This window comes from Centruroides sculpturatus, unplaced genomic scaffold, assembly GCF_000671375.1.
Source record: "Centruroides sculpturatus isolate CEXI.00-Female unplaced genomic scaffold, Cexi_2.0 scaffold848, whole genome shotgun sequence".
In the NCBI taxonomy this organism is placed as follows: domain Eukaryota; kingdom Metazoa; phylum Arthropoda; class Arachnida; order Scorpiones; family Buthidae; genus Centruroides; species Centruroides sculpturatus.
This window is the reverse complement of record NW_019385079.1, coordinates 191,031-211,860: the sequence shown is the minus strand read 5'-3', so window position 1 is coordinate 211,860 and position 20,830 is coordinate 191,031. Positions and strand designations below refer to the sequence as shown.

The 20,830-nt window shown below is 29.4% G+C and overlaps 1 long non-coding RNA gene across 2 annotated transcripts; it reads right to left on the bottom strand.

The window, feature by feature from the left end:
• Positions 1-814: 814 nt before the first annotated feature.
• LOC111634327 lies at positions 815-20,568 on the bottom strand. 2 transcript variants are annotated; one of them, XR_002758185.1, is made up of 3 exons: positions 20,485-20,568; positions 20,145-20,408; positions 815-930 (listed from the first exon to the last, which is right to left on the bottom strand). It is a non-coding gene; the product is annotated as an uncharacterized LOC111634327 (long non-coding RNA). The 2 variants fall into 2 exon arrangements; XR_002758186.1 differs by having other exon boundaries at positions 20,145-20,398; positions 20,485-20,559.
• Between the last annotated feature and the right edge of the window lie 262 nt (positions 20,569-20,830).

Sequence of the window (20,830 nt, the reverse complement as noted above, 5' to 3'; positions counted from 1 at the left end):
CGCTGTACAGAAAGAAAAAACATCCATGATCCAGTCATCATTGCCGTATCTCGGACCACCTTCTATACACATCAGCAACATATTTCGATGGCATAACTTCATTCTACCCATAACCCCCCCTACCAAACCTACGCAGGTGTATCTGTAATGATCAGGACAAGCTAACCACTTTAGAAAAATCGGGTTTATGCAATACACCTAGAAAATCTGGCAACGGGAGCTATTACAAGATACCTAGGAGCAACAACAAGAATGCTTGCCTCTCACCTTGCAGAGCATCAGGACAATGTAGCCAAAGGAAAATGTTCTACAGAGCTTGTTAAAAAAGTTCTTGAGCAAGGCTACAATCTGCTGTGGTCCAGAATGGCAATACTTAAATGCTGCAACAATCAAAGACTCGTGTTCATCTGGGAAGCGCTTCTCACAGCTACTACAGAAGCATGCAATGTTCTCACCCTCGATCTACCCAGGATGTGGATTGCCTTGTATTGGCATCTAAAAAATGAAACGCGCTTAACGACATATCACCAGTGATTTGAACATGTCAAGATCTATTTGCGCGTTCTTAATGAAATTTCCAGACACTTGGTTTGAATTTTAAAATTCTGTTCTTTTGGAACATTCTGCACATTTGGTTCATTAAAATTTGTTCATTTCACCTAAGGACGATTATACACTCATTGAAAGTGCTTGTGTTAATGCTAAAGAAACTTTATTAATGCTGAACTCCCTTGGTTTCTGGATGAAAATTCATTAAGATACCTTCCATCACCATATAGTAATGATTATTTTTTAGGATCTAAATGTATACATTTCTAATTTACTAATCACATACCTCTTTTCCTTTAGTTTCTCCTTTCTCAAACCATTCTACAGTTACACTTCTATTATCTGAATTAATACCACTAATGACAGCAGAATGAATTCGACCTAAAATGGAAACATATATTTAAAAACAACTAAATTTTTAACATTCGAATATTATAAAATAATCATAACAAATTCAATATTACTTAGCATATTGAGATCAAGATTATACATTTAAATTTGATGCATGCTAAAATAAAACAGAAATCAATAAAGCAAGTATCAATTTTAACATTATTTTTTCTGTATCATTTATTTCTACTTGACAATCTTTATTTCATTAAACTAGATAAAATAGAATAGTTGTCATTCAGTATAAAACACACACTAAATTCCAATTTCAAAGTATATGTTGTTGTAAAATTATAAATTAAAAAATAAAAATGAGAATTATGCATTTGCATATTTAAAGCATTCTGTTGTTATTTTAAACATTAAGAAAATACAGTTTTCTAAAATAAAAAGTTATTACATCAAATACTTTACACAAACACAAGAAAATCACAAGTTATAGTTTTTGACTGCATTTTTATCTGTAATTTCTTTTTTTATAACAACAAATTCTTTCTTTAAGAAATCAAACTGTCATAAAAAAAAGCATTTGCTATCTAAACATTATTTTTACAGTTAATCATTATTTGTTTATTGTATAATATATTGTATTGTGTAATAGTATGCTACCATAAATTGAAACAAGCAGAAATATTCTCAAAATTATTATGCCCATAAAAATAAATTATTTAAGATTAATTATTTTTTGCATTAATTTTCATTATTAAAAAAATATTTAGTTACTATAATAATAAATACTCATTCACAGTTTAAATGAATTTTCTTCGCTAATTCAACATCTGTATATTTAATTTAATCAGGTTAAAGACTGATTATGAATCTGGCACCATCATTTGACTATTAATATAATTTGGACTTTGTTTTCTACATAATTGTATTGATGTAAAAGAAAATCTTTTAGAGTCCATAAAAATTAAAAGTTTAAAAAATTTGTAACAAATTTAAAAGATCAGACAAAATAATGCTAAAAAGTAAAAAACAGAAAAAAACTTCTAATACTCTAACAGTCACCTATTTAAACCAGGAAGAAATTTTACATGGCAATAAACAACTTGTAAATATTTCAGCAAGTTATGATTAAATTTAATAAATTAAACTAACTTTTGAAGAATTGATATTTAAAACTTTAATTTAATTTTCATCCAATAGTATTAGTTTGAAAACTAATCAACTTACATTGAAAATTTCTGTTTAATATAANTGTTTAATTTATATTAATATGTATCACTTAAGAAAATTTTAATAAAAACATATTTATCTTAATTATGAAAATATAATAGCATGTTTTTTAATTTTTGGAACCTAACCCTCCTTTTCGTACTAGTTCTTTATTTCGTATAACATGGATTCGCATAACATGGCAATTTTTTGGAACGTAACTACCGTGTTATACGGGGGTTACCTGTAGTTAAAATATTTATAGTATGAAGAAAAAAATACTGGTTTAACTGATTCTTCAAAGATAATTTATACTAATCAAAAAGTTTGAAAATACACGGCCATAAAAATTAACACACCAAGGAGGAGGAGTCATATCGCTGCAAAAACTTGGCATGCAGCTAAATCTCAAGCAGATATGGAAATGATTAGAGTTATACAGTAATGGCTTTGCATAATGCCAGCAGAAGGCATTATATTGCATCCCCCTTGGACTATAAAAAAAGGTACAAATACATCCTGTGTGTAGTTTACTTATTGCAAAGGGATTCTGTCGCAATCAAAGACCATATAGAGTCACTCAACTCATAGAGTTTGAGAAGGGAGGATCATCGAGTTGAGAGAAGCTGGATGGTCATCTTGCCAAATAGCTCATCACATACACCGTTCTGATAACATTGTGAAGACATGATGGGACCAGTTGCACATATGGTGCCCAGGCCCAGAATGCCCTCAGAATACCACTAGCCAAAAGGACCACCTGGTTCTCCAACAAGCAGAGACACACACACACAGCCAACCATATTGTTGTCTGCTATCAGTACACAGTTGGTGCCATTGTTACAGGCATCTATGTCTGTTGTCTACCAATTCAAGTTGCTTGGTTGAAGAACATTTTGTATCATGGCAGCCATTACACGTGCTGCCATTGACAACCATCTACCATCAACTCCATTTAGACTGCTGTTGCTTCTGATGGGTTCAGACTGCAACAGAATGGAACCAGGTTGGCTATAGCGACAAATCCAGCTTCAGTTTGGGCACTGACAGCTGTGTTCATGTCTGGAGGCCCAGTGGTGAATGCTTTAATCCTGCCTACACTTCGGAGTGACATACCACCCCCACATCTGGTATGATGGTCTGGGATGCTATCACATATGACAGCTGGTTACCTCTAGTAGTGATCCAAGGGATCATGACAGCCTAGCTATATGTTAGTGACATCCTGCAGCCCTGTGTTATCTCTCATGGCAGAGCTCCCAAGAGCCATTTTCGACCACACACAGAAAGGGTTTCACTGTCACATTGCCACACTCCTCTGGCTTGCACAGTCCCTGATTTATCACTGATTGAACATGTTTGGGATCACCTGGAATGCCAAGTTACACAGCCTAGGAGTTTGGCTAAACTAGAGGACTGCTTTCAGCAACTGTGTGGACTGAAACACTACAGGACACCATATAGAACCTGTACCTCCATGTGTATTCATGCTAGATGTGGCCCAACAGAGTACTAGAACCTTCTTTCATTTGTAGTTTTTCTGCAATAAATGATCTTTTTGCTTTCAATTTGTAATCACTTAATTACATCACTGTTACACTCACATTTGAACAATTTCATTTGATTTCGACAATGCTGTCTTAGCATGCTAATTTTTATGGAAATGAGTGCATTTTCAATATTTCCCTAATCACTTTTCTATAATCACAGTAGGTACTAAATATGTTTTTAAATTATTTTAGCAATTGGAATAATTGTCTAAATTCAAAAACTACTTTTGCTAATTGTAAAATTTTAACTAGACTATTACATAAAATTAAAATTTTTTTTATTATTTTATATGTATATTATAGAATTTGTAGCCTAAATGTAGCTTTAAGGTAATTTTAATTACAAATTAAGACAAAATAATCCTTAATGTACCATTATATACTGTATTACATAAGGACCCTCTTCTTTGTAACAAATGGCAAATCATTGATAAATTTTCTATGTTCCCCAATTGTATTAAATAATATATGACTGAATTCAAGTTTTTTTAGATATCTTAATGACAAACTAAAATAACTTTGCTTTTTTGACAGTTTACCTTTCTGAATTAAAAATTTTTATCATTACTTTTTAAATAAGTATTCATAAACTGTACTCAAATGCTTAGTAATATTATTTCATATGAAATCAATTCAATATTCAAAGTACAGTACATAAGAGAGCATAATGAATTGTTTTTAATATAACTAATTGCAGTTTCAGTTTAGAGGATTCAAACATCAAAAAGGTTTGAATATTCAAAGTTTTAAATTTCATCCAAACTATCATGCAAACTTAACTTCATCACATCAAGTCATCAAGAAAATTATTCATTGTTTTTGCATGATATGATCTCAATGGTGACATGACCTTAACCATTGCCTCAGCATTCTTCCTTTCTTGTCAACAAGGAACGAGGGCTTGAAACTCCAGTATTAATCAGTCAGTTACCCTGAATGACTGGTCAATACAGAACATAGATTGTCATAGCACTAGATAAGGTAGATTCCAACTTGGAAAACTACTCACTGCAAAGAAAGCATATTCAAGAAACTTCCTCTAAAATATTTTCAAAGATCTGGTAGAATCAACCATACATGGACTATTCTTGTGAACTTTCTTAGAGCCACTGCAAACTACAGCTTTGCAAAAGCAAAAATGCTAGCAAATATGCAATGGCACACCAAATGACATCAAAGACCATACCCCTTTCTTCGCACCTGTGTGGTTATCATTTTGTCAGCATAGTGATACAAGCATATGCTCACTGTTGGCAGAATTCAACAGAGTAGTCACACTATCAAGAGAACAAGGCAAGTGCAATGTCATTTTACAGCCAAGAACTGAACAATGTAAATGCCAGTTTTAAACCAGTTAGGGACTTGTGTTGGAACAAACCTAATATTTGCAAAATACTCTCAAATATTTTTATAAATTTATTTTGTTTCATCATAATTTCCCAATTTTTATGAAAACTGAACAAATTAACAATTAATCCAGACCATGAATTTAAAAACAGACTTGTCTGGGTGAAAACCAGCCTGGTGATAACACTAGTCACTAATCTCCCATGATGCAGCACTTTTAGGTGAGCAAATGCTGTGTAGATTGCAGCTGCTTCATGCCCAAATAGCTTACCTAGCAAAAATGGCTTGTAGCATCAGGAAAGAAGATGGAGCTTCTCTATATATGACTCAATTATTTACAAATTGACATCTATTGTATTCTCTCTCTCTGTGGATTAGATCCCTAAGGGCCTTATATAATTATATATATATATATATATATATAATATAAGGCTCTTAGTTTTACAGAATATATAACTATGTAAAACTATGTAATGGATAAAATCATTAATTTATCATAATAAGAATGTCATTTTCCACCAGACCAATTGGCATTTACCTTTAATGCAAGGTATGTCATCATTAAATGTTGGGGTTTGCTTAGGTCAACCAATTGGACCTGACACACCTAAATTAAAAAGTAGCAGACCTCTAAATTGGTTATTTTATGTCAAATCTCACATTAGTTGCTGCATTATTAAATGCTCAACTCAGGACATAACTGATAACATAAGGTATTTAATCATAAAACAATTATAAATTTATAGCATTACTGCTTAATAAATAGCCACTACAAGATGTTAGTTTTATCCTAGTGGTGACTTATAACAAAAATTTCATTCAGTTCGAAACAATCTTTAATTTTACTGAAACAATATATTATAAACTCACATGTTAATAGAGTATACAGCTATCCAATCAATACATTTTTGATTGGTATCATTTGCTTATAAACAAGATTGATATGGAAATATCTTCAATTTACAGTTATTTTTACTACAGATTAATTAATTGTTTTCAAATTATAATGAGACTAAAATCTGAAATGTGACATGTTGTTTTTAACAGACTTCAATATTTCTTATGCAATTCTATGTGGAACTGGAAAATAGAGATTCTGAAAACAAGGAACCCAAAAAATTTCTCTACAGATTTCCTTAATAAAAGTTTGGCAAGATAACTGATATCATTAATTGAATTGTAGTGAATGATCCAGATTTTGAAAGGAGTGCAAAAGCAAAACGAGGCATTTTGGATGCAATCTTCCGCTACCGACATTTGCTTAAAGAAACAAAAAGGCGACAAATGAAACTTCGACTTTATTACAAAAGAACAACAATTTCAGAAAAGTCAGGACCTTCGTCACAAAAAATGAACTTTACATTTTGGTGTGCATATGTTCGTGTTATTTAACACACATTATTATGCAAATTAATATAAAAATAACTTAAAATTAAAGTAAAATTTGTTTACTTTTGGTTGCGTGTTCCCCAATCCCTATTTACTCTATGTTAAAATGACCTTGTTTAATGCTGTTTCACTTAGTGCTTTGTTGTCTAGGAATGCATCCCCCGCATTAAGTGAGGTCTTACTGTACTTCAAATGTATCATTTTTTTTTAATTCTTTCATCTTAGTAGTAAAGTAGAACAAAAATTTTTCAAACACATTAAAAGCATTTAAAGTATTCTCCAAGATTAATCAATCAATCACTCAGAACAATGAGGAAGGAAAATAAAATCTTGAAAAGACAATTCAGTGCAGTAATGTGCAAGTATAAAAGCATTTCCTATGCAATAGATCTTTCACTTTGGTTATCAAATCATAATCACAACAGTGGTCCAAGTGAATAGGGTGGCCCACATCATAAAAAGGTTCTTGGCACTGTTTGCTATACAAATGGTAACTTTATCATGAGAAATGATGGCAGTGAAGAAGTTCAGGACATTTATTCCTAACCACAAAATATAGATTATTCTGCAGTTATATTTAATTCTTATAGTACACTGTAGTCATAGTCTGACCATATGAATAAAACTCCAGATGTTAAATCGAAGATTACCATTAGCAGGGGATGGGTTTTGTCAAAATTTGTGCTTTTATGGTAATTATCAAATTCAAATTAAACAAGCAATTATTTCTTGTGACATTGTCACAATGCCAGGCTGCAATTTTTAATCATATTTTTAATTTATTTAAGTTAAAACATATGCTCTCCACCTCAAAATTAGTAGTGGCTTGCTTCTGTACATCATACTTTCCCTTTAACAATAAAGTTGTGCTAGTCATCTATTACCATATTTTACGAACTATAAGATGCACCTTAATTTTTAAGCAATTTTTTTAAAAAAATAACATTTTTACCGCCTAAATTCAATCCTTTTATACAGATTGAAGCAAACACTGATCCACCAATCAATGCTTATTAGCGCTAAGTAGCGCATGATGATTGCTGGCCAATCTGCAGTCGTGGAATCAGAACCACTGGTCATCTCATGATCCAAGTTTCTATGGCGACAACCATTGCTTGTTTGAAAAAAGAAAAAGCGCGGGAATCATACGTCCAAATAATTCTATCCTGACACCCTGCAACTCATGTTCGTCGCATCAGTGCACTGCTGCTGCCAGTTAAATTCAATGTTGCCAGATAGAGATAGGTTTCCTGCAGCATCAAATATACGGCCATTTTTAAGAAGCAGGAATTTTAAATAAAACACTGGACATTTTTATATTAATTTCGAGTATAAGACACACCTGAATTTTGGAGGCAAGAAAAAAGTGCGTCTTATAGTCCGTAAAATACGGTAATTGTTTTCAGGGGAAAAGTTTTGGTTTGAAATAGTGTGACTTCCAGTTTGCATCAAAAGTTCGTATAAAGTTAATTGGGACCACCTGTCCCCAAGATGTCCCTACACCCCATTCTCAAGATTAAGGAAAGATAGACAAATGGACAGGCATACGGACGACAGTGCAAATTTATAGGTCTACAGTTTTTTTCAAATTACAGCCCAATAACTTCACAAACAACAAAACTTTTCAAATTTTATTTTTTAATTTAAGGAGTTTTCATTCAAATTACCAAATTATTCAATTAGTCAAGAACTGAACTGTTAACTGAAAGGAAAAAAATAGTTAGTTCCTAACTTATGTAAAGCCAAGTTATATGACTTCAGGCTTAACCCAAAACAAAATTTAATGTAATTGTAAAGAAAAATAACTTTGTAAATAATGCAATAATTTCTGATTCTGATTAAGAGATTAATTTAGATCAGAAAACTAAAGCAATAAGCATGTATGAAAATGATCAACCATTAACAATGTTTTTATATGCCACTCTGACTACGTCACCACTATCTCCAATAAAAATTCAAACCTATAATATAGCCTATAATTATTTTTCTTCCTTCTTCTGAGGATATTATGGTTTTGTAATTTTGGCATATCAGATTTATTAGTCATTCTGAATTTGTGAAGTTCAACTTAAAATAGTCCTGAAACACTTCTCTTGCATATGTTGGCGACAGTGTTTGAGAGTAATAAATAATAATGTATATCACATTCTATTTCAACATTAATAACTTCACAAACATGTATTTGAAAATGATCAATATTAAATTACTTGAAATAAATTGCTTTATATCTTAGATTGTCTATAATCATATTATTCCAAATTTCAGATGAATAAAAAATATTTTACCTGTCAAAAAATTACAAAAATATTAAAATATAAATGGTTTTATTTGAATCCAAACAAAATGAACAATGAATGTGAACATAGAAAAATGTTTTTTTAATCCTCCATTTATTTTATAACAGTAGAAAAATACAAGAAATCCTCGTTAGTTCAAAATTCAAGGGACAAATTACCAAGTTTCAAATTATCCGACATATACATATTTCTGTACAATATACCAAATGCCAAATAACTGATGTAGTTTATTAGGCAAATGGAATACAGAATGCTACTTTATTTATATTATTATTAATAATAATTAAACTATAGATAAACAGCATCTGTCCAGTGAGAACCTCACAGGTTGCAAAACAGATTTTATAAAAATTTAAAAATAATTTTTGAGAATTCTGCTTTAAGTAGTCTGAAAAGTAATAAGTTGCTCAAATCTAGTAATGTAAAGCCCTACAAATGTCTCAATCTTCTATTTGTAGCCCAATCTTGCAATCCTGAGAACCAGCTGTGTTTTATGAAATAAGAAAAAATAAACCAGCAACAAGTTGCTCAACTTTCCCAGCAACATTTAAAATTTTGGTGACACCAACTATCATCATATTTTTATATTTTCAATTATTATAAAATGGCAAAAAGTTTAATTTTGAGAATAGGGATGAGTTTTATAACAAATTTTATAAAGTTTTATAAAAAACTGTAAATGCTAATAACGAGTAAAATAGTCATTAAGTATGACCCTTCTAGAGATACATATGACCCCCATTATCTCCCCACCCCTCAACTTAACCCCCAGAATTTAATAGTATCAATCCCCCTAATAAGCAAACCTCCCTGCAAAATTTCAGAAATTTGACAAAAAGCACAGGAGTTATTAAGCTTCAAACAGAGTGAAACAAAATCATGCCCTACACACACAAACATCCATGTATGTGAAAAAATTTGGGGGTAATTTTTGTATTTCTTGACATTTCAAGGTGTCCCAAGTCTAAAAATGTAAAAATCTGGAAGGTCATTTTTTGCTGGATCACCATATTTTCCCTCGGTATAATAGCCAGGAAAGTAAAAAGGGTAGTCCACGGGTAAGGCAACACTTGAAAATGTGTTAGTGTAAAAGCAAAGCCATGTTGAAGTTGTTTGTGATCTATTATATTATGGAGTATGGAGGCACGTGAACTTTAATCTAAATATATGAGTTAATATAGACATCACAATTTGGACAGAATTTTCACTTCAAATTTAAAAGCAGCTGTATTTAGAATTTTTTAACATATAATCTTCTATCCTCCAGCTGGAACAAACAGTACAGTTAAGTTACAAAGGTAGTTGCATTTATTGCAACAACATAAATATGGGGAGGGCATCAGGAGGGTGTTGATGAATGCTGAGACAGGGAAAGAAGGTCATGTGAGTGTTTGCGCACATGAAATAATTCATTTATTTTGAAATATTCTGTTGTTAATTGACATTGTATTGTATATGATTGTGCAAATGGAGAGGGAAGATAGGAGTAAAAAATGAAGCAAAATCTGTCATTGCAATATGTGATGCCACCAAACTCAGATCAAAATCCAGTTAGTTTGAATTAACAAGGATTTCCTAATATGCTGTAACAACAAGAATTACATATAATAAGGCCTATCTATATAAAGTTTGAATTTGGAAGTTAGAAAGTCATGTAATTTAGTAAACTATCACACAAAGTTCAATTACTGGTTAAAAAGGTTTTAACATAATTTATAGCTAAACACCAACCGTATGCCGAAAATCTATCGGGCTAGTTTAAAGCTAATTACTAAATGAATTATGTAACATTTCGGCATACGGTTGGTGTTTAGCTATATATTATATATCGGGTTTAGCGATGTTTGTATTTAACATAATTTCTGAATTTTTCGGCCTTCACCAAGGCACTCCACTAAGTTGAGAATAAGACTTAAAATACATGTAATTTAGTGCTATCAATATCATTTGCAATGCAAAAATCATATATTTAGCAATTCATAGCTACAGAAGAGTTTGCTATTTAATATTAAGAGAAAGATCCCTTCATGGGTATTCACTAACATTATAAGAGTGGCTTTATTTAAGAGGACCCTGCATCAATGGTTAACTGTATATTAAAACATTTAATGACAATGTTTCTCACTAAATTAGTATAACAGCATAATAATAAAAGGCATCTGTAAAATTAAGACACGACATTCAATATTTCATTATTATTTTTAGTCTAAGTAGGTAATTAGTTATATTTTCATTGCAAATATTGCTTTTGGAAATTTTTTTAATTTATAAAATATTGTTCCAATAATTATATTATAAAAAATTTGATTTATATCCTGAAAGTATAACCTAATAAAATATTAAGCTTTTTCAGTATATAATATTTAATATACAGATAAAATATTTTTCAAGTCTTATGTGCAGCAACCTGTATATTACTACTTGAATGAAGTGTCTTTATTCATAGTACATTATTAGTTCATTTTGTTAAAATATGAATAAAATAATTCAATTTAAATGTAAATGTTAATAGCCTTCACTTAAAAGATAAATATTAATTTTCATTACAGAAAACAAAGGGAAATTGAACAAAGCAATTAATTATGATTTTGGCATTAGTAGATATGATATACATAATATTAGGTTATCATGTTTATCATTAGGTATTAGCCTATTAGATATAATATTATTTCACAAAAGATTCAATTGTTTTTCATATATCATTGATTTATTTTCATTGAACAGTTGTCTTCACCTTTTTCTTATCCTATAATTTTATAAAAAATATCAATTACATTGTCTTCTCTAAAATTTTTGTAAACATCCGATCATCTGTTACTATAGTAATATAATTGATATCTTAATACAGTAGAGCCTTGATTATCCGACCCCCAATTAACCAACACCTCGGTTAACCGACTGTCCTAGTCAGCAAATTTCAAATGTCCGCTAATGATGTGGTGCTACAATATTTGGCTATGTCTTGGCTACTTTAATATTATTTTTTACGTGTTTTAGCTGGCAACACTCATTCAACCATGAAAGGGAGCCAGTATTTAAACGAGGCTTAATTTTTAATTTTTAACGATACAATAGCAACAATTATTATTTTAAAAAATTTTTGTTAGGCTTAACATCAATGAAAATTCAATGCGAAGTAGGTTAATAGCGATATACTAATATACTAATTACATGGGATATAATAATATACTACACTAATAATGGATTTTTTCATACTTTTCGGTTATCCGACCAACCCCAGTCCCCAATTGAGTCGGATAATCGAGGCTCTACTGTAATAGAAAAATGATAACTTATTAATATTTATTACTGATAAACTTTTAAAACTAATTTTTACCAACATTTCAAATGTAACATTAATTTTAAATTAATAGAATTTAAATTTCCACAATGAATACCACAATAATATATGGTATATGGAAATCAAAACAAAACTAGGACATTGCACAACTTTGTCATATTGCAATACAATTGAAGTAGAGCTGGAAGGAAAGAAGCGATTGCTGCACCTATTAGGCACAGAAGAGGTGATCCTTTTACAATACCTGAAGGACATGGATAAATGAACTTTGCACTTGCTGCCACAAAAGAGCTATCCTCATACCTGCAGGCCATAGGAGACAATCCTTGCACTGGCTGGTACAGAGTGGCAATCTACAAGTGCCATGTGATGAGTGCATCTAACTTCCATTAAGTGTGCTCGTTGCATCAGAGAGCATGGGCATTTTTGATATACAAAGTAGCGGTGTAACAAATATTCGGTTACTATTCGGTATTCAGCCTATTTTTCGCTATTCGGCCAAATACTGAATACCTAGAAACAGGAGTAAGAAATAACAAAAACACAGTAAATTAATCATTTTGGTATTTAGATTTAATGTTATCGGGTTAGTGTTGTTTGTTTATATTCATTTATAACTTATAACATGCACAAAATAAAAAAAATAATAATATTAGTCACAAGTATTCACAATTTATAATTACAAAGATCAGCACACGTACACACCTATTCATTCGAGAATCGTCGCATATATCTGAGGGTCTGACCGTGCCTATCCTTCTTCTTAAGTGCTCGTCTTTGCTCTTCCCTTTCTCTTTCCTCTATCTCTCTAGTCCACGTATGCCTATGCATACATCATAATACGCGCTCACGATACTTTTGATTCGTCACTTTTCCGTCATAGTTTTTCCATTTTATAATTACGTGACTCATAGCCTAGTGATAACGGAGAAAAGAGACAGATAGGACATTGGTATATGTCACAGTTATGATTTCACAGATTCGAGACAGCTTGGTAGCCCAAACGGCCCCAGGCTTTCGCCCATGCACGCTAAGTGACTTTCATTACAAGCATTTAGCTTTCCGAAGTCTATGACAACAATTGTTTGGCGTTGACTGCTGCGAATTTCACACCAATAAGCTGCTTCGACTCGTTCGATTATGTTATCTACTCAATTTCATATTTATTTTCACATTTTTACTTTGCGGTCCTCCTCTGTTCTTTTTCCGTTATTTACACGTGTAGGTCATTTCATTGTTATCCACATTTGATATCATCACTTATCACATACTGTGATGACGCTCTCATGTCTGTCCACTTCAACTGTAAAGAATTAACGCAATTGGCGAAGCATAGTGATAGTGGGCCAATAAGAGCAGGGTCCTTGCCATAATGCGGTTTGCGCAGCCAATTTTCGTAGTGCATTAATCAAGCCAAATAGTTTGGCCGAATATTCGGCTATTCGGCCATGCTCCTGGCCAAATATTCGGTATTCGGCCTGAGGCCGAATATACTATTCGTTGCAACACTAATACAAAGGTATAACAGTGACAATGAAGTCACAGACACCTATTTTTATTTTCCTGGCTCTGTTATAGATAACAGAGGAAAAGTATGGCAATTGGTCAAAAAAGATTTTTACATTTTTGGACTTAGGGGACCTTGAAATGTCAAGAAATGCAAAAACATTAAGTTTTTTCCTGTATTTATGAATGTTAATATATATGTATGTGTGTATGGGGAGGCACGATTTTGTTTACCCTCTTTGAAGCTTAAGAACTCCTGTGCTTTCGAAAATTGCATAAATTTTGTAGGAAGGTTTGTGTATTAGAAAGATTCATACTATTAAATTTTGGCAGTTTAAGGTCAATGAGGTAGGGAGATAAAGGGTGGTCGTGTGTCATATCTCAAGTAGGGTCTGAAATAATGACAATTTTACTCATTATTAGCATTTACAATTTTTTTATAAAACTCGTCCCTACTCTCAAAATTAAGCGTTTTGCCATTTTATAATAATTAAAAATGTAAACAGTTTTTAAAATGAAATATCATAATAGATAGCATCACCAGAATTTTAAATTTTGCCAGAAAATTTGTTGCTGGATTTTTACATTTAAATGGACCCATATTACATTTCTGGATTCCCCATTTCAATTAATGGAAAATAGCAAAATTTTATCAAAATCGATCCATTAAATTTTGAGAACAAACTTGATTCCACAAACCCATACAAGACATGCTAGTGACTATGAAACATTGCATGACAAAGTTGCATGAATCATGCAATATCGTGTTGTCATGCACATTTGTGAAATGACCTTATATCTCAAAAACGAAGTCATGGATCTCCATTTTTTATTGTATTTTTAAATTCTGCATTGCAATTAATGGAAAATGGCACAGTTTAATCAAAATCTATTGAACAGATTTTGAAAATGAACACAATTCTGTAAATCTCAAAGAAGCTTCACTAATGCTCACTTCAAATATTCTTAAAAGTATTAAAACTAGAATTTTTTTAGCAATTGCATTTTTTTAAATAAAATATTGACTTTAGGTATTTATTATTAACTTTTTCAATAAAGTAGAATTATTTTGGAATAAAAATCAAAAATAGAAAACAAGGAAATATTATGAATTAAAACAATATTTTTCAAAATAAAAATGCCCGAATTTAATTTTTCAGGAAAGATTTAAGTAAATCATATTATACTTTATAAAATGTATAGTATACGTACATACATACATTATATACAGTAGAGTCCTGTACAATGTGCAAATAAAGCAAGCAACACCCTCAAATTATGTTGATCAGAAGTATATATTTTTTTCCAACTTATAGGCCAAGGTTTAAACTTTCATAAATTGTGTAATAATGCAGGTTTCGATAATGTGATTTCCTATAATGCATAACGAATTCCCTATGTTGTATGAGACTCTACTATATACATATAATTTAGTTTTATTTTTGGTGACTTAAATATCAAAACAAACACCACACAATTGCTAATTCAATAATGTTATTTTTGAAATGAATCATCAACTTTAAAAGAATTAAAAATTTGAAATTGTTTTTATTTATTTTTGGCTCTTTCTGCCCTGAGGGCACTAAGAGAGCTTTTTCTCCCCATGGACATGCCAAACCCATATCCATTGTGGGTTCTGCCAAGATCACAATGAAGTAGACAAATGACGAGGGCAAAGACTGACATATCCAGGACAGATTAACCATGAAATACTCCTAGAAGTTACTTGTCCAGATTTGATCCTGGGTCCCAGAGTGGTGGGTGAATGCCTTAACTGCCTCATCCACCATGCCAAGCTTTGAAATTTGTATTATTCTAACAGCAATTGAAAGTTATTGTTATATTATTTATGAATAACTTGTGAAAAATAAAGTTCATCTATTAAAGTGTTTCTCAACCTCTAACGAATCATCGCCCCCTTCAATAAAACCGTTACATAATTATTCTTAAAATGTTTTACTATATTGCCCAGAAAAATTTTTTTGCCTCCCAAAATATAAATTGTTACTAATCGCCCCCTCAACATGGAAAAACGCCCACATGGGAGCGATATCGCCCCTGTTGAGAAACACTGATTTATTACAACAAACTAATTACTGAAAAATTGTAAAGTTCACATAAAAGAATTAAGTAAGAAAAGTTATTAATTAACTGACAAATTATGTGATACTCAGAAGAATTATTTTCAATGAATTATATTTTATAAATTTAAATTGATTTCAGTAATTTTTGTTTGCAAAATATATATATATATAATTAATTAATTATAAAATAGTTTAAAAACAGATAAGGAGTAAATGGAATCATCATCAATTGGAACTCCTTAGAAAAAATTCCTCAACTGTAAACCATTATTTATTAATATTAAACTCAATATTAAGTTTAAATGAAATTTAAATAAAGTCAATACTTTAAATTTTGAAATTAACAATTACTAGAGGAAACAAGTTATAAAATTAAGATAAAATATAAATATAGGAGACTAAATCTAAAAGTGAACAAACTGTCTTGATATAGTGATAAGATTATTTTTAGTACCTGCAAGAGTATTGAGTCAGCAAAAAAGTATGACAGCTTTTACAAGAAACTGACAGTACTATCTTATAAAGCAACAAACCTTTAACAATTATTAAAATATTCTATAAATTACAATAGTTTTAAAAAGTAGCAAATTTTTGCTTAACTTCAGATAATCATTTTAATATTTTTTCAAGATATTTTATACAAGATTGAGTATTATAGAAAGACTAATTTGTTTTGTCGAATCTAGTCCTAAATATATCAATAATTTTTTTTTAAATTTAATCTTTTGATGTACACATTTTTATAGCAATAATATAAAGTTAAGAATTTTTTTCCAGAAGAATGCTATAATTATTTTATTTGGAGGTTTAAATATAACATTTCTTAAATATTTGTGTTCATTATGGTCCATCTTTTATTTTTAAATTTTAATTGAATTGTACAATATATGTAACATTTACAAATTTCATTCAAATTTCTAATTACCATGAAACATTTTAAAATAATTTGCACTTTCAAACAGTGCTGAAATACTTTAAAATATTTAATGCATCAGGAAAGTAAAAACAGTACTTTTAATTAATTTTGTTATCTACATTTTACAATTTAAACCTTTAATCGTCATAATGTAATAAATTAAAAATAACAAAATCAAATAATTTAAATTTTACTTAGAGAAACTATTTATAAGATGTACTTAGAGATGTATTTATAAGAAATGTTGCAAAGATAACAGAACAAAAAAATTTAATTGAATTTTAGCATAATCAATTACATTTCAAAATATTCATCAAGAAATTTGAACTGAAATAGTTTAAAACTATATTTTTATAACAATGTTATCTTGAATTCATTTTTTTTTTTTTACTATTTTTCATTTAAATTACTGTTATCTGTTTAATATCAATTATTGAATTTCTATAACCTTCACATCATATGTTAAATTTATGAAATTTCAAAAGGATCAATATACAGTACTACAAAATTGATTTTTCTTCCATTTTAAAACAAGAATTTAATAAATATTGATTTAGAATATCTAGCATGTAAATTACTCATAGAATAAACATATGTCATGTATGACAAACTTTAATACTTTCTCCACTGTAATTAAGTAAAGTTTAATAAATAAATAAATAACTTATTTTTCAATTCTGAATCATCATTGTTTCAGCTTTAATAATTATTTCTTAAATTTCTTTAAGATAATTCGAATAATTATTTTTATCTACTATATTTTATAAAAATAGTAAAGACAAACATTTTTATAAATGAAATATTTGAATCATCATAGCCACACACTACTGATTACTAAATTGTCAAAACTTGTCATTCCTGTTTATTTGAATTATATATTAATATAGTGAAAAAATCCTAAATTATAGTTTAATTTAGATGACTATTAAGATGCCAATTAAATGTTGAACTATATTGTCTAAGAATTGATTTTAATTTTCTTTAATTGACAAAACAAAATACAAATAAAAAATTAATATTTAAATAAAAAGTAAAATATATAAATAAGCATATATATACACAAATTGCAGTTTCAATTTATTTATTTAAAAATTATATTTTCAAATATTTCTTGGATGATTTCAAATATGTATTATAAAGACATCAAACTGAAGAACCAAATAAATTGAAATATAAACCGATCTTAAACTTTCATAAATCTGAATATAAATGTACTGTACAATTGCAGATAAATCCAATAATCATGTGACATTGAATTTACAAAACAGTATTAGGTTAGTGACATTTTTAAAACAGCTGGCAAAAAGTTGTAGTTTAACTGGAATGCATAAACATGAAGAACTTTATCAGTATCGTAATCTTTTGTAATGTTTTTAATTTAAAATTATATTATATTGATAACTATACTACTATACAAAATGAAGGAAACTTCATTATGTATAGACTTTAAGCAAGTTGCTAATTAATTTTCATTGCACATAAATTATATGTAAAATACTTTTAAAATGAAGAAATTTTGGAAGTAATCTTATATATAATAAATATAGAGCATTCATAACGCTCAAACATAAGAAATATAGGGCATTCATTTGAAGATCTGTAAGTAAACCATATAACATCAAAAATCTAAAAAAATAAAACATAAATTTGATAAATTTTTTACTAATAAATATCACAAATAACCTACCATTATGTTAAATATCAAAAAAGTTTATTTTTTGTTAAGTTTATATTTCAATGGTTCCCAATTAGTGCTACGCGTACCCCTGGGGGTATGCGTGGCAATCTAAAATCAGTCGATTTAAAATTTAAATGCATGAGATGAAGCAATCAAACAAATAATGGGTGGACCATCAAAAATTCGGCAATTTACAATATGATGTCGAATGCACAAATTCGTTTATTTATAACTAAAAATATTCTCAAAATTTCAACAAAAAAATGCATTTGTGACAATACCTAAATGAAATTCTTACCCAAGAAACAAAAATTGTACAATTAACACAATTTGTGTTAATTGTACAATTATCATCATCATCATGTCAGCAAAGAGGCAATAAAATATTTACTACCATTTTGCACAACATACCTCTGCGAGAGCGAATTTTCGGCCATGACAAACATGAAAACAAAACATCGTCACCGACTCTGACTCGAAGATGACTCAAGACTGAAGCTGACCAAAAAGCAACCAGATTTTACAAAGTTGTGCAAAGAAAATCGTGCACATTTGTCACATTAAAATTAAATAACCTTATGTTATTTTCATTATTATTAGAATTGTATTTTAAAGGTAATAAATGTAAAAATATTTATTCTATTTATCACTAGCTGTCTACCCACAGCTTTGACCGCATTATATCGAATTTTCTCGTGGGAGTAAGATATTTTCTTGTAGTAAAATGTGTCCATCTCCAACGTGTAAGCTATCTCTGTGCCAAATTTTATTAAAACCTGTTCAGCAGTTTAGACGTGAAAAGGTAACAAACAGACAGACAGACTTACCTTCAAATTTATGATATTAGTATGGATTAATATGAATTTCTGCTGTAAGGGGTACGCGAGTTTGAGCTCTTTCTTGAAGTGGTACGCAGGAAAAACTATTTGGGAACCACTGATATATTTTATTCTTATAAGTTTTCATTTTAGGTTTGTTATAATTTTGTAATAATAATAAAAATTATTTAAAAGTTTTGAAGTTTAATTATTGTGTTATTAAATGCTTAAAATAGGCCTATAACAAAAAAATATTTCTGGGAATAATCATCATTTAATAACAACACTAGTAGTCAATTAATACCCGATAACTCATACAAAATTATATAAGAAGTTAGATACACTGTATATAACATATTGTTGAATACACACATTACCATAATAGAAAAAAACTGTTATGTTTACAAAATGTTCTGTTTAAAATATGTCAAAAGAAATACTGATTTATCATCATATGTAACATCATTCATCACAGCGTGCTTTCAATCTAATTTCGGAATATATATTTATATTAGACTCAAATTACATAAAATTCAAATTTATTTTGATAAGAAAATTTAAATATATGAAAAACTACGAATATTAAAAGTAAACACGCAAAGTATTTACTACCGGAAAGAAGCTTAAAGCTAAAGACACTTTCTTATAAAAGAAATATTCTGAATGAAATATATTAACATTTAAACAATAAATGACAGTTTAAAACTAAAGTCTATATCTAAAATCATTCTTAAATTTTGAATTATGAAGTTTTTGTAAATATATCATATGTAAAATTGAACAGCTTGAAAATACTTTTTAATTATAAAATCTCAAATAATTTTAAATTTAAATGCTAAATTTATTATATTTTACACTTCAAACTGAAAGATATTTTATAACTGTTTACCAGCTTAGTCTATATTTAACGTTCCTTACACGTTTAACAGTTTGTTCTTCTACACAAATTAATTTAAAATGCAATTATAATATGCAAAATAAAAATAAAATATTAACAGATCTAGACATAGCTTAATTTGAATTTAAATTGGAAATGACCAATGTATAGCACCGTTAGATTTCATACATTGGCGTATTCGAATCATAAAACGAATAAATAGAAGACAATTCGAAACATTTGATCAAAAGATGGGATAGAAATTTGAAAATATTCATACATACCATCTGTCCTTTGTATATCAACATTTAAGCCTATTCGAAGACAACCGACATCCCCATCCATGTCGTTTTAAATTTTTATACTATATTAATCCGGCGACAATGCGAAATTCTTAGTCATAAACAAGTTCTAACTCCTTTTACAACCGTCGACCGCTTTTCAAATTTTGGTTTGTGGCAGTCGTTTGTGTTAGGAAGTGAACTAACTAGTCGATCAATTACGTCCTAACGAATTATATTAACTACGTGATAGAAACCTAAAAAAAACTAACATTAATTCGTTTAATTTGATGAATTTTAAATATACTTTTAAAATAAAACTCTTTCTAAAAATTATAATTACTTTTTATATATTACGACAGATGGATTATATACGTCTAGTTCGGAACGGGTTCATATCCATGGAACAAGATTGATAGAGATTTTCAAATATTTAGAATTTTAATATTTAAATATTTGAAATTTAATAATTTTTAATGAAATGTAATTATATTTTCAAATATTTCTTGGATGATTTCAAATATGTATTATAAAGACATCAAACTGAAGAACCAAATAAATTGAAATATAAACCGATCTTAAACTTTCATAAATCTGAATATAAATGTACTGTACAATTGCAGATAAATCCAATAATCATGTGACATTGAATTTACAAAACAGTATTAGGTTAGTGACATTTTTAAAAC